We start from the raw sequence: 15,973 nt of genomic DNA on the forward strand, positions 1-15,973 counted from the left end.
CACACACCACCAAGAAACCTGAAGACACAAAAGAGAATAGTAAAACCAAAAACACTCAGTTTGAAAAAATGTTGCAGTAATCCGCAAGTGCTAGTAAAAGATGTAAAAAACAGGGTATTTGGTTGATACGTTTTTTGCAAAAAATGTATACTAAGCTGCTCTACCAATCTTCACGGTATACCCTTATCAGAGCAGTCCTAACTAATGTATGCAATCCCTATCTGATGTATTTAAAAACCTGATCATCTGTATATAACCTGTGTGAACAGGGTTCAGAGAGGAAAAATCCATGTGTGCATACAGGGTAGAACAGCTTTTGTGCAGATAGCCCAAGAGGAGTGGTGGAACTCCCCAGTCTTGTAGACACAAGAGAACAATTATGGAAACAGGAACACATGGGCTACTTGCACAGTGAACAAGTCTGTATGATCATGTTCACACACCACCAAGAAACCTGAAGACACAAAAGAGAATAGTAAAACCAAAAACACTCAGTTTGAAAAAATGTTGCAGTAATCCGCAAGTGCTAGTAAAAGATGTAAAAAACAGGGTATTTGGTTGATACGTTTTTTGCAAAAAATGTATACTAAGCTGCTCTACCAATCTTCACGGTATACCCTTATCAGAGCAGTCCTAACTAATGTAGCAGCTCCTCTCCATATTCCTTGTGGTTCTGCTCTGCTTAGCTTTTATTTTCTGCGCTATCTCTTGCTGCTCTACTGCTCCTATCCGCAGCCTTGCGGTTCTCTTCTTGTGTGAACAGGTCCCAACCTGTTCCTTCATTCTCCTTTCCTTCTGGCTTGTTACCGTACCTGCATCTCCTGTGTGAACAGGTCCCTACCTGTTCCTTCATACACCACACCAGCCAGTCCTGTGTTCTCTGCCGTGTCTCTGCCAGCCCTGTGTTCTCTGCCGTGTCTCTGCCAGCCCTGTGTTCTCTGCCATCCCTGTGTCTCAGCCGTGCCAGCCTACTCGTCTGAATCTCATCTGTACTCATCTGCTAGTCCTACCTGATGCCCGCACCTGTCGTAGTGTTCCTGTCTACCAAGTGGGATCAGCAGCCACAGCCAGACACCACCCTGGAGTAGCACCTGGCAGCTGCCTGCTGCACAAGCCTGACCTCACCATCAGAGGCTCCAGTGAAAACCCAGGCAGCTGTCATAGTCACGCCCCTTCCAGGGTAGTCTGGTTTGTGGCACAGTGGGGCCACAAAACCCCCGAGCTCATGATCACCAGTCAGAGCGTGACAATATCCCTTACTCACAGGACACAGTCGGCAATAAGGCTAGGTTCACATTTGCAGTTGAGTCCGCAGCGTCTCGTCCACAACCGCAATCGCATTGCAAAATGCATGCAAACGCATGCTATCGCTATATACATCTGGTCCTTTACCCCCAGTGTATAACATCCAGTCCCTTACACCCCCAGTGTATAACATCCAGTCCCTTACACCCCCAGTGTATAAGATCCAGTCCCTTACCTCCCAGTGTAAAACATTCAGTCCCTTGCCCCAGTGTATAACATTTGAGCCATGGTGTATAACATCCGGCCCCTTACCCCCCCAGTGTATAACATCCAGTCCCTTACCTCCCAGTGTATAACATCCAGTCCCTTACCTCCCAGTGTATAACATCTGGTCCCTTGCTCCCTGGTGTATTATATCTGTCCCCTTGCCCCCCTCAAGGTATAACATCCGGCCCCTTACCCCCCGGTATATAACATGCGACTCCTTACCCCCCAGTGTATAATATCCGGTCCCTTACCCCCCAGTGTATAACATCCAGTCCCTTGCTCCCTGGTGTATAATATCTATCCCCTTGCCCCTCTCTATGCATAACATCTGGCCCCTTACCCCCCAGTGTATAACATCTGGCCCATGGTGTATAACATCCGGCCCTTTACCCCCCAGTGCATAACATCTGGTCCCTTACCCCCCAGTGTATAACATCCGGCTCCTTACCCCCTGGTGTATATCATCCGACTCCTTACCTCCTAGTGTATAACATCCGGTCCCTTACCCCTCCAGTGTATGACATCTGGCCCCTCGCCCATGGTGTATAACATCCGGCCCCTTACCACCAGTGTATAACATCCGGTCGTTTACCCCCCAGTGTATAACAACAAGTCCCTTGCTCCCTGGTGTATAATATCTATTACCTTGCCCCGTCTATGAATAACATCTGGCCCCTTACCCCCAGTGTATAACATCTGGCCCCTTACCCCCCAGTGTATAACATCTGGTCCCTTACCCCCACAGTGTATAACATCTGGTCCCTTGCTCCCCGATGTATAACATCTGGCCCCTCGCCCATGGTGTATACCATCTGGCCCCTCGCTCCCAAGTGTATAACATCTGGCCCCTTGGTCCCCGGTGTATAACGTATGACCCTTCAATCCCAGTGTATAATATCTAGTTTGTCACCCCCCGTGTATAACATTTGATCTCTCACCCCTAGTGTATAACATCTGGCCCCCCACCTCCCTCAGTGTATCACATCTAGCCTCTAGCCCCCAGTATGTAACATCTGACCCCTCGCCCACAGTGTATAACATCTGGCCCATCACCTTCCTCTGTGTATAACATCTGGCCCCGTACCCCCAGTGTACAACTCCCGACCTCCCGTCATGCCGTCTGCCTTTACTAACAGGTAACAGAGCGGCCGGTGGTGCAGAGCTCACTGATACCAGCGCGGCCCTGTAATAGAAGCCACCGGGGTAACAAGTCTGTACATTACATTTGTTCCCTCCTAAGTCTTCCCCCATCACCTCTGAGTGAAATTATTGGAAGTGGAAGGAACAGCAGCAACTTAGCTATGAAGTAGAGACCCCGTAACGTTACAGAGTGGGGGTCGAGTGCTGAGGAACAGAAGGCAGTAAAGTCACCAGCGCTCGACAGACTCCATGACTGCCGAGACCTGGCCTTTTTTTATTAGAACATCAGCACCAACACTGCGCCCCCACCGGGATCTACATGGTCGAGCATCTGCATGCCGTACATCACCAAGCACAATACAGAGTCAGATGTAGTCACGTAAAGCCACCACCACTCGACACTGGAGGAAACGTGTTCTGTGCAGTGACGGATCACACTTCTCTATCAGGCATCTGATGGACGAGTCTGAGTTGTTGAATGGCAAGAGAACCTTACGTGCCTGGAATGGAAATCATAATATTTCAGAACACAAGCGTTCCTGAACAATTGTAGCTTCCAGCTTAGTGGGAAGAGTTTGGACAGGACCTTTTCTGTTCCTCATGACTGTGGAGTGGGAGGGGCCGACACAGTATGTGTCCTTGCAGGGGAGGCAGCCTGTTACCACTATCTATTTTAGTCCCTGCTGGCTCAACGCCACACGGCAAACTCTTTTTTGGTTAGATGTTGTATATACACCATTCCTGATGCTCTCTGTTGGGACCATTGGCCATATATTGCTATATGGGGTTAAGGCTTGGCCATCTTCTTTATTGATTATCCCAATACAACAAAACGTCCATTTATAAAAACGAACCGCCACAATGGCATTATTGTGATCAAGGCCACTGGGTGGCCGAAACGTTGACATATAATATACACGGACGTCACATGCTGTAAAACTTGACCAGACAGTGGCTGACCCCTTTAAAGTGGATCTGTCATAAGATTACACGCTCCAAACCATATACATTAATAAATAGATCTCTTGATCAGATGAGGCTGATGCACTGAAAGTCTATGTCAGAATGGCTGTGTAATTATTTTTCCGAAATTAAACTCAATCTCTATCAATTTACTCTTGTGTTGATTGATAGTGTCATGGCTCAGTTTGGAGATTCGATCCGCTAGTCTGTTGCTCCTTGGTCAGTTACTCTGTCTTTCTTCACTGTCCAAATGCTGATTTCCCCCTTTTTGGTTTGCTCCTCTCCTGATGTTTTCCATTTTCCTGTTTTGGTCTGCCCTTTCACATTCTGGGTTGGGTTTTATATGTTCACCTTTCACTGCATTTCCTTGCTGGCTATACCTCCAGGTGGATTTGGCTTTAGTAGTTCCAGCACTTCAGCTAAGGAGTTTACCTTGCATGGTAAACACCAGTTGAATTCCTGCAGTGATTCTGCTGCCGGAATCGGCACCTGCGCAGTCCGCGCCTTCCGGCGCCATTTTCTTGAAGACACACCTGCAGTGGAGCCGGACGATAGGTGAGTATGGTATTTTTTTTTTTTATATGGCAGCAGCATACGGGGGCATATAATACAATAGTGGCGCAGGATGGGAGCAGCACATGACAGAACGGGCGCAGGATGGCAGCAGCACATGACAGAACGGGCGCAGGATGGCAGCAGCGCATGACAGAACGGGCGCAGGATGGCAGCAGCACATGACAGAACGGGCGCAGGATGGCAGCAGCACATGACAGAACGGGCGCAGGATGGCAGCAGCACATGACAGAACGGGCGCAGGATGGCAGCAGCACATGACAGAACGGGCGCAGGATGGCAGCAGCACATGACAGAACGGGCGCAGGATGGCAGCAGCGCATGACAGAACGGGCGCAGGATGGCAGCAGCACATGACAGAACGGGCGCAGGATGGCAGCAGCACATGACAGAACGGGCGCAAGATGGCAGCAGCACATGACAGAATGGGCGCAGGATGGCAGCAGCGCATGACATAACGGGCGCAGGATGGCAGCAGGATGGGAGCAGCACATGACAGAACAGGCGCAGGATGGCAGCAGCGCATGACAGAACGGGCGCAGGATGGCAGCAGCGCATGACAGAACGGGGGCGCAGGATGGGAGCAGCACATGACAGAACGGGCGCAGGATGGCAGCAGCACATGACAGAGACAGAACGGGCGCAGGATGGCAGCAGCACATGACAGAACGGGCGCAGGATGGCAGCAGCACATGACAGAATGGGCGCAGGATGGCAGCAGCACATGACAGAACGGGCGCAGGATGGCAGTAGGATGGGAGCAGCACATGACAGAACGGGCGCAGGATGGCAGCAGCGCATGACAGAACGGGGGCGCAGGATGGGAGCAGCACATGACAGAACGGGCGCAGGATGGCAGCAGCGCATGACAGAATGGGCGCAGGATGGCAGCAGCACATGACAGAACGGGCGCAGGATGGCAGCAGCACATGACAGAACGGGCGCAGGATGGCAGCAGCACATGATGGAGACCATATACCAATATAAATGCTCGCCACCCGGGCGTAGAACGGGTTCAATAGCTAGTGTGTTATGTTCATAACAGACAGCTCCTCACTGTCCCGCCTCCCTGCGGAGATCTCACACTGCTCAGTTCAAGCTGCAGCAGTCAGTCAGGCTGGGAGAATATAGACTGAATAGTGAATAGACTTGAACTCATGAGAACCCTCACTCTTTAGCTCAATTTAACCCCTTCCCGACCTGTGACACAGCGTATGCGTCATGAAAGTCGGTGCCAATCCGACCTGTGACGCATATGCTGTGTCACAGAAAGATCGCGTCCCTGCAGATCGGGTGAAAGGGTTAACTCCCATTTCACCCGATCTGCAGGGACAGGGGGAGTGGTAGTTTAGCCCAGGGGGGGTGGCTTCACCCCCTCGTGGCTACGATCGCTCTGATTGGCTGTTGAAAGTGAAACTGCCAATCAGAGCGATTTGTAATATTTCACCTAAAAAAATGGTGAAATATTACAATCCAGCCATGGCCGATGCTGCAATATCATCGGCCATGGCTGGAAATACTAATGTGCCCCCACCCCACCCCTCCGATCGCCCCCCCAGCCCCCCGATCTGTGGCCCGCTCCCCTCCGTCCTGTGCTCCGCTCCCCCGTCCTCCTGTCCGCTCCCCCGTGCTCCAATCACACCCCCCCGTGCTCCAATCAAACCCCCCCGCACTCCGATCCCCCCCCGTGCTCCGAACCACCCCCCCTGCACACCGATCCCCCCCCCCTGCACACCGATCCACCCGCCCGCACACCGATCCACCCGCCCGCACACCGATCACTCTCCCCCATGCTCCGATCCCTCCCCCCCCGTGCTCCGACGCCCCCCCGTGCCCTGATCTCCCCCCCCTGTGCCCTGATCTCCCCCCCTTATACTTACCGATCCTGGCGGGGTCCGTCAGTCTTCTTCCCCGAGCGCCGCCATGTTCCAAAATGGCGGGCGCATGCGCAGTGCGCCCGCCGAATCTGCCGGCCGGCAGATTCGTTCCAATGTGAATTTTGATCACTGTGATATAATCTATCACAGTGGTCAAAATAAAAAAACAGTAAATGACCCCCCCCATTTGTCCCCCATAGATAGGGACAATAATAAAATAAAGAATTTTTTTTTTTTTTCACTAAGGTTGGAGTTAGAACTAGGGTTAGGGTTAGGGTTAGGGGTAGGGTTAGGGGTAGGGTTAGGGTTAGGGTTAGGGGTAGGGTTAGGGGTAGGGGTAGGGGTAGGGGTAGGGGTAGGGTTAGGGTTAGGGGTAGGGGTAGGGGTAGGGTTAGGGGTAGGGTTAGGGTTAGGGTTTCGGTATGTGCACACGTATTCTGGTCCTCTGCGGATTTTTCTGCAGCGGATTTGATAAATCCGCAGTGCTAAACCGCTGCGGATTTATGGCAGATTTACCGCGGTTTTTCTGCGCATTTCACTGCGGTTTTACAACTGCGATTTTCTATTGGAGCAGTTGTAAAACCGCTGTGGAATCCGCAGAAAGAAGTGACATGCTGCGGAATGTAAACCGCTGCGTTTCCGTGCAGTTTTTCCGCAGCATGTGTACAGCGATTTTTGTTTCCCATAGGTTTACATTGAAATGTAAACTCATGGGAAACTGCTGCGGATCCGCAGCGTTTTCCAAAGCGTGTGCACATACCTTTAGAATTAGGCTATGTGCACACGGTGCGGATTTGGCTGCGGATCCGCAGCAGTGTTCCATCAGGTTTACAGTACCATGTAAACCTATGGAAAACCAAATCCGCTGTGCCCATGGTGCGGAAAATACCGCACGGAAACGCTGCGTTGTATTTTCCGCAGCATGTCAATTCTTTGTGCGGATTCCGCAGCGTTTTACACCTATTCCTCAATAGGAATCCGCAGGTGAAATCCGCAGGTAAAACGCAGTGCCTTTTACCCGCGGATTTTTCAAAAATGGTGCGGAAAAATCTCACACGAATCCGCAACGTGGGTACATAGCCTTAGGGTTAGGGTTGGGTTGGAATTAGGGTTGTGGTTAGGGTTAGGGGTGTGTTGGGGTTAGGGTTGTGGTTAGGGGTGTGTTGCGGTTAGGGTTGTGGTTAGGGTTACGGCTACAGTTGGGATAAGGGTTAGGGGTGTGTTGGCGTAAGAATTGAGGGGTTTCCACTGTTTAGGCACATCAGGGGGTCTCCAAACGCAACATGGCGCCACCATTGATTCCAGCCAATCTTTTATTCAAAAAGTCAAATGGTGCTCCTTCCCTTCCGAGCCCCGACGTGTGCCCAAACAGTGGTTTACCCCCACATATGGGGTATCAGTGTACTCAGGACAAACTGGGCAACAATTACTGGGGTCCAATTTCTCCTGTTACCCTTGAGAAAATAAAAAATTGCTTGCTAAAACATCATTTTTGAGGAAAGTAAAATGATTTTTTATTTTCACGGCTCTGCGTTGTAAACGTCTGTGAAGCACTTGGGGGTTCAAAGTGCTCACCACATATCTAGATAAGTTCCTTGGGGGGTCTAGTTTCCAAAATGGGGTCACTTGTGGGGGGTTTCTACTGTTTAGGCACACCAGGGGCTCTGCAAACGCAACGTGACGCCCGCAGACCATTCCATCAAAGTCTGCATTTCAAAACGTCACTACTTGACTTCCGAGCCCCGACATGTGCCCAAACAGTGGTTTACCCCCACATATGGGGTATCAGCGTACTCAGGACAAACTGGGCAACAATTACTGGGGTCCAATTTCTCCTGTTACCCTTGAGAAAATAAAAAATTGCTTGCTAAAACATCATTTTTGAGGAAAGAAAAATGATTTTTTATTTTCACGGCTCTGCGTTGTAAACGTCTGTGAAGCACTTGGGGGTTCAAAGTGCTCACCACATATCTAGATAAGTTCCTTGGGGGGTCTAGTTTCCAAAATGGGGTCACTTGTGGGGGGTTTCTACTGTTTAGGCACACCAGGGGCTCTGCAAACGCAACGTGACGCCCGCAGACCATTCCATCAAAGTCTGCATTTCAAAAGTCACTACTTCCCTTCTGAGCCCCGACGTGTGCCCAAACAGTGGTTTACCCCCACATATGGGGTATCAGCGTACTCAGGAGAAACTGGACAACAACTTTTGGGGTCCAATTTCTCCTGTAACCCTTGGGAAAATAAAAAATTCTGGGCTAAAAAATTATTTTTGAGGAAAGAAAACGTATTTATTATTTTCACTGCTCTGTGTTATAAACTTCTGTGAAGCACTTGGGGGTTCAAAGTGCTCACCTCACATCTAGATAAGTTCCTTTCGGGGTCTAGTTTCTAAAATGGGGTCACTTGTGGGGGGTTTCTACTGTTTAGCCACATCAGGGGCTCTGCAAACGCAACGTAACGCCCGCAGAGCATTCCATCAAAGTCTGCATTTCAAAATGTCACTACTTGACTTTCGAGCCCCGACATGTGCCCAAACTGTGGTTTACCCCCACATATGGGGTATCAGCGTACTCAGGAGAAACTGTACAACAACTTTTGGGGTCAAATTTCTCCTGTTACCCTTGGGAAAATAATAAATTGCAGGCTAAAAGATCATTTTAGAGAAAATAAAATTTTTATTTTATTTTCATGGCTCTGCGTTATAAACTTCTGTGAAGCACTTGGAAGTTCAAAGTCCTCACCACACATCTAGATTAGTTCCTTTGGGGGTCTAGTTTCCAAAATGGGGTCATATGTGGGGGATCTCCAATGTTTAGGCACACAGGGGCTCTCCAAACGTGACATGGTGTCCGCTAATGATTGGAGCTAATTTTCCATTTAAAAAGCCAATTGGCGTGCCTTCCCTTCCGAGCCCTGCCGTGCGCCCAAACAGTGGTTTACCCCCACATATGGGGTATCAGCGTACTCAGGACAAACTGGACAACAACATTTGCGGTCCAATTTCTCCTATTACCCTTGGCAAAATAGGAAATTCCAGGCTAAAAATCATTTTTGAGGAAAGAAAAATTATTTTTTATTTTCATGGCTCTGCATTATAAACTTCTGTGAAGCACCTGGGGGTTTAAAGTGCTCAATATGCATCTAGATAAGTTCCTTGGGGGGTCTAGTTTCCAAAATGGGGTCACTTGTGGGGGAGCTCCAATGCATAGGCACACAGGGGCTCTCTAAACGCGACATGGTGTCCGCTAACAATTGGAGCTAATTTTCCATTCAAAAAGTCAAATGGCGCGCCTTCCCTTCCGAGCCCTGCCGTGTGCCCAAACAGTGGTTTACCCCCACATATGAGGTATCGGCGTACTCTGGAGAAATTGCCCAACAAATTTTAGGATTCATTTTATCCTATTGCCCATGTGAAAATGAAAAACTGAGGCGAAAAGAATTTTTTTGTGAAAAAAAAAAGTACTTTTTCATTTTTACAGATCAATTTGTGAAGCACCTGAGGGTTTAAAGTGCTCAATATGCATCTAGATAAGTTCCTTGGGGGGTCTAGTTTCCAAAATGGGGTCATTTGTGGGGGAGCTCCAATGTTTAGGCACACGGGGGCTCTCCAAACACGACATGGTGTCCGCTAACGATGGAGATAATTTTTCATTCAAAGAGTCAAATGGCGCTCCTTCCCTTCCGAACCTTACCATGTGCCCAAACAGTGGTTTACCTCCACATGTGAGGTATCGGTGTACTCATGAGAAATTGCCCAACAAATTTTAGGATCCATTTTATCCTGTTGCCCATGTGAAAATGAAAAAAATTGAGGCTAAAAGAATTTTTTTGTGAAAAAAAAGTACTTTTTCATTTTTACGGATCAATTTGTGAAGCCCCCGGGGGTTCAAAGTTCTCACTATGCATCTAGATAAGTTCCTTGGGGCGTCTAGTTTCCAAAATGGGGTCACGTGTGGGGGAGCTCCAATTTTTAGGCACACGGGGGCTCTCCAAACGTGACATGGTGTCCGCTAAAGAGTGGAGCCAATTTTTCATTCAAAAAGTCAAATGGCGCTCCTTCCCTTCCAAGCCCTGCCGTGCGCCCAAACATTGGTTTATCCCCACATATGAGGTATCAGCGTACTCAGGACAAATTGGACAACAACTTTCGTGGTTCAGTTTCTCCTTGTACCATTGGGAAAATAAAAAAAATGTTGCTAAAAGATAATTTTTGTGACTAAAAAGTTAAATGTTCATTTTTTCCTTCCATGTTGCTTCTGCTGCTGTGAAGCACCTGAAGGGTTAAAAAACTTCTGGAATGTGGTTTTGAGTACCTTGAGGGGTGCATTTTTTAGAATGGTGTCACTTTTGGGTATTTTCATCCATATAGACCCCTCAAACTGACTTCAAATGTGAGGTGGTCCCTAAAAAAAATGGTTTTGTAAATTTCGTTGTAAAAATGAGAAATCGCTGGTCAAATTTTAACTCTTATAACTTCCTAGCAAAAAAAAATGTTGTTTCCAAAATTGTGCTGGTGTAAAGTATACATGTGGGAAATGTTATTTATTAACTATTTTGTGTCACATAACTCTCTGGTTTAACAGAATAAAAATTCAAAATGTGAAAATTGCGAAATTTTCAAAATTTTCGCCAAATTTCCGTTTTTATCACAAATAAACGCAGAATTTATTGACCTAAATTTACCACTAACATGAAGCCCAATATGTCACGAAAAAACAATCTCAGAACCGCTAGGATCCGTTGAAGCGTTCCTGAGTTATTACCTCATAAAGGGACACTGGTCAGAATTGCAAAAAACGGCCAGGTCATTAAGGTCAAAATAGGCTGGGTCATGAAGGGGTTAATATCAGGATTATGCAACCATTCTGACATGGATTTTCAAAGTAAGTACACTAGCCTCACCCTGTCTAAGGTATTTATTTCATATGGTACGTCGTTGGATTTGTGAAATCTGTTTTAATTTAGAATTTTCTATTAGGGAATCTGTGCATAGATTTATCAACCAGACAACCAGAAAGAGGTCCTATGATAATTACTGGGATTGTGACTGAAATTAATCTGGCATGTTAATAATTTGTGTTGCAGGCAGGCCGTTTTCATCCATCAGTATAGGAATGGCTGGCCTCGCAATGTCAGATTAGGAAACATTTGCAACACATCTAAAAATGGCTGTGTAAGTGTTTTTCATGTAATTGTTCACACACATCATAATAATAGGATCACAAATAGGGGCTAGTAATAAGCTTAAAGAGCTTGTAAGGTTTAGAAACACATTTTTTATATCCTATTTATAAATTCAATATTAATCCAGGGGATAAAGGACAGCCCTATAATGAGAGCTGTACAATGGAATAATTGCTGCTGGAATCCCCCACAATTCACAGCTGGGGTCCCATTAGGGCTCACTCAGCCTCAAATCCTAAAAAACTGACTGATCTGTTATATATATATCTCCCATCCTGGTATACAGTGGGGCAAAAAAGTATTTAGTCAGTCAGCAATAGTGCAAGTTCCACCACTTAAAAAGATGAGAGGTGTCTGTAATTTACATCATAGGTAGACCTCAACTATGGGAGACAAACTGAGAAAAAAAAATCCAGAAAATCACATTGTCTGTTTTTTTAACATTTTATTTGCATATTATGGTGGAAAATAAGTATTTGGTCAGAAACAAAATTTCATCTCAATACTTTGTAATATATCCTTTGTTAGCAATGACAGAGGTCAAACGTTTTCTGTAAGTCTTCACAAGGTTGCCACACACTGTTGTTGGTATGTTGGCCCATTCCTCCATGCAGATCTCCTCTAGAGCAGTGATGTTTTTGGCTTTTCGCTTGGCAACACGGACTTTCAACTCCCTCCAAAGGTTTTCTATAGGGTTGAGATCTGGAGACTGGCTAGGCCACTCCAGGACCTTGAAATGCTTCTTACGAAGCCACTCCTTCGTTGCCCTGGCAGTGTGCTTTGGATGATTGTCATGTTGAAAGACCCAGCCACGTTTCATCTTCAATGCCCTTGCTGATGGAAGGAGGTTTGCACTCAAAATCTCACGATACATGGCCCCATTCATTCTTTCATGTACCCGGATCAGTCGTCCTGGCCCCTTTGCAGAGAAACAGCCCCAAAGCATGATGTTTCCACCACCATGCTTTACAGTAGGTATGGTGCTTGATGGATGCAACTCAGTATTCTTTTTCCTCCAAACACGACAAGTTGTGTTTCTACCAAACAGTTCCAGTTTGGTTTCATCAGACCATAGGACATTCTCCCAAAACTCCTCTGGATCATCCAAATGCTCTCTAGCAAACTTCAGACGGGCCCGGACATGTACTGGCTTAAGCAGTGGGACACGTCTGGCACTGCAGGATCTGAGTCCATGGTGGCGTAGTGTGTTACTTATGGTAGGCCTTGTTACATTGGTCCCAGCTCTCTGCAGTTCATTCACTAGGTCCCCCCGCGTGGTTCTGGGATTTTTGCTCACCGTTCTTGTGATCATTCTGACCCCACGGGGTGGGATTTTGCGTGGAGCCCCAGATCGAGGGAGATTATCAGCGGTCTTGTATGTCTTCCATTTTCTAATTATTGCTCCCACTGTTGATTTCTTAACTCCAAGCTGGTTGGCTATTGCAGATTCAGTCTTCCCAGCCTGGTGCAGGGCTACAATTTTGTTTCTGGTGTCCTTTGACAGCTCTTTGGTCTTCACCATAGTGGAGTTTGAAGTCAGACTGTTTGAGGGTGTGCACAGGTGTCTTTTTATACTGATAACAAGTTTAAACAGGTGCCATTACTACAGGTAATGAGTGGAGGAAAGAGGAGACTCTTAAATAAGAAGTTACAGGTCTGTGAGAGCCAGAAATCTTGATTGTTTGTTTCTGACCAAATACTTATTTTCCACCATAATATGCAAATAAAATGTTAAAAAAAACAGACAATGTGATTTTCTGGATTTTTTTTTCTCAGTTTGTCTCCCATAGTTGAGGTCTACCTATGATGTAAATTACAGACGCCTCTCATCTTTTTAAGTGGTGGAACTTGCACTATTGCTGACTGACTAAATACTTTTTTGCCCCACTGTATATATCCCCTATCCTGGTATATATAGCCCCCATCCTGGTATATATATATCTCCCATCCTGGTATATATATCCCCTATCCTGGTATATATAGCCCCCATCCTGGTATATATATATCTCCCATCCTGGTATATATATCCCCTATCCTGGTATATATAGCCCCCATCCTGGTACAGTATATACTGTATATATCCCCATCCTGGTATATATAGCCCCCATCTTGGTATATGTATCCCCCATTCTGGTAGATATAGCCCCCATCCTGGAATATATATCCCCCATCCTGGTATATATATATATCCCCCATCCTGGAATATATATCCCCCATCCTGGTATATATATATCCCCCATCCTGGTATATATAGCCCCCATCCTGGTATATATATATCCCCCATCCTGGTATATATAGCCCCCATCCTGGTATATATAGCCCCCATCCTGGAATATATATCCCCATCCTGGTATATATATCCCCCATCCTGGTATATATATATATATTTATATATCCCCATCCTGGTATATATAGCCCCCATCCTGGTATATATATCCCATCCTGTTATATATATCCCCCATCCTGGTATATATAGCCCCCATCCTGGTATATATATATCCCCCATCCTGGTATATATAGCCCCCATCCTGGAATATATATATATCCCCCATCCTGGTATATATATCCCCCATCCTGGTATATATATATATATCCCCCATCCTGGTATATATATCCCCCATCCTGGTATATATAGTCCCCATCCTGGTATATATATATATCCCCCATCCTGGTATATATAGCCCCCATCCTGGTATATATATATCCCCCATCCTGGTATATATATCCCCCATCCTGCCATGTGCCCCCGGTCATGTGCCCCCGGTCATGTGCCCCCGGTCATGTGCACGCCGCCGTCAGCTGCTGGCCTGTGAATGGCCGATGGCGCGTCTTGCCGCTCATGGAGCTGACGGGTTTCTGTGACCCAATACACTTCACCTGAAAGTGCATCTCAGAACGCACATCCAGTTGAAGTTTGTGCTGGTGTTGGCGGGCCCCACCCACAGGGCCCAGGTCGCAGTTGTGACCTGTGCGACTGCAGCCATTACACCCCTGTCTGCATGTTATTGTAGCTATTTCAGAGCATTCGAGGTCTACTTTCCTGAAAAAACCCTATAAAAGTCTAGTTACACTGTAGCACACCACATGCCATTTAAAAATATGAAGCTAAAGTTTGCTGCATCTGTATACACTGGGGGAAACTGGGTTGTGGCATCCCATGCATGCTCAGCAGGGGCGGACATGTCATTAGGGCAACCTATGAGAAGACCCAGGAGTTAAGGAGGGGGAAATGTGCATTATGATGAGCTGCAATGGGCCCATATATTGCTTTTGCACAGGGGACCTCTTCTGTCTGTGTCTTCACTTTCTACTATATTGACAATAAACAATTTTTGTTCCCGGTTCTTTAAGGCATCGCTACTTGAGATATTTTAGTGGATAAAGCAACTAAAATGTTATGGTCCTTAATATGAACACTATTTAAAGGGAGTTTGTCAGCAGGTTTTTGAGGACAGTATCAAGTACGGGCAGACACACTGATTTCAGCGATATGTCACTTATTAGGCTGTGTGCTGCTGTTTTAATACAATGAGTGTTTTATCACATCAGCAGGAGATTATCACTGCCGGACTAGGGCCCACGGTAGACCTTGTCCAACCACACCCCCAGCATCGATTAGCAGCTTACTGTCAATATCCAATGTACACGGAATACTGTGATGCGGGCAAGGCAGCTTTATGAGCTCTGCTACATACTACATGTAAAAACTTAGTGCCACTAAGTGACACATCACTGGAATCATGCTCTCTTCCTCTACACTATGCTGCTTATTTTATTTTTTCCATAAATCAATAATACACGTGAAAATAAGAAACTTTGTAATATACTGTATCTTAAAAGGGAAATCCACTTTTTTCTTCCCATTACCGAGATGGGAGATGACAGTTTGTGCTTATAAAGTTTTATGGAGGGAGGAAAAGTTATGAGCCAGAGGTGTCCACATTCTCCTGAAACACAACTTCGACAGTTACAGTTCTCCATAGAAGTTTATGTAACTGGTGGAATGTAGCTCCTCCCACCTCCATAATGTAGCTCCTCCCACCTCCATAATGTAACCCCTCCCACCTCCATAGGACTTTATAGGCACCAACTGTCATCTCCTATCTCAGTAATGGGAAAATGCTATCTAGACACATTTTACTGATTTTACCCATGAATTCAGAATGAATGATCAGTTCTGGAGGAGAATGATGCAGGTTTCTCTGATAAGATATATGACAAAGTTTCTTATTTTCACGTGTACTATTGATTTATGAAATAAAGATTACTTTTGGACGATGAGTGCGGCTGTTCCTTGTCGATGTGCGGGTCCATGGACAGATTATTTGTAAAGCTGATAATCGCTGTTTTATTAGATTACCTCCTTTTCCAACAATGGTTTGTTTAGTCTGTTACCTAAGGCTAAGCCGAGTAATTATTGTCATCCGCCTCCTTTCCGAAAAAATCATACACGATGTACCAGATTGGGAAAGGAACGAGGACGCGGTCCAACCCCATACATCCAAAGGTCTTTGCTGAATAATGCATGCCGTGATCCGTGCTCCTGATCCGCCTCCTGGTTTTCGGTTTTTTTTTTTATCGGCTGCACGTTTCGCCAGCCATTCCCTTTTTTTTATCTTTTTTTTTTTTTTTCCGTGCGTTTAATGAGTCACAACTCCCAGCTGGTTTCGTATTGTGAATGGCTAATAACCTAAACTAATTTTCAGAGGTCCTCGCCCCTCCTC

Source organism: Ranitomeya imitator, chromosome 10 (genome assembly GCF_032444005.1).
Source record: "Ranitomeya imitator isolate aRanImi1 chromosome 10, aRanImi1.pri, whole genome shotgun sequence".
NCBI classification, from domain to species: Eukaryota; Metazoa; Chordata; class Amphibia; order Anura; family Dendrobatidae; genus Ranitomeya; species Ranitomeya imitator.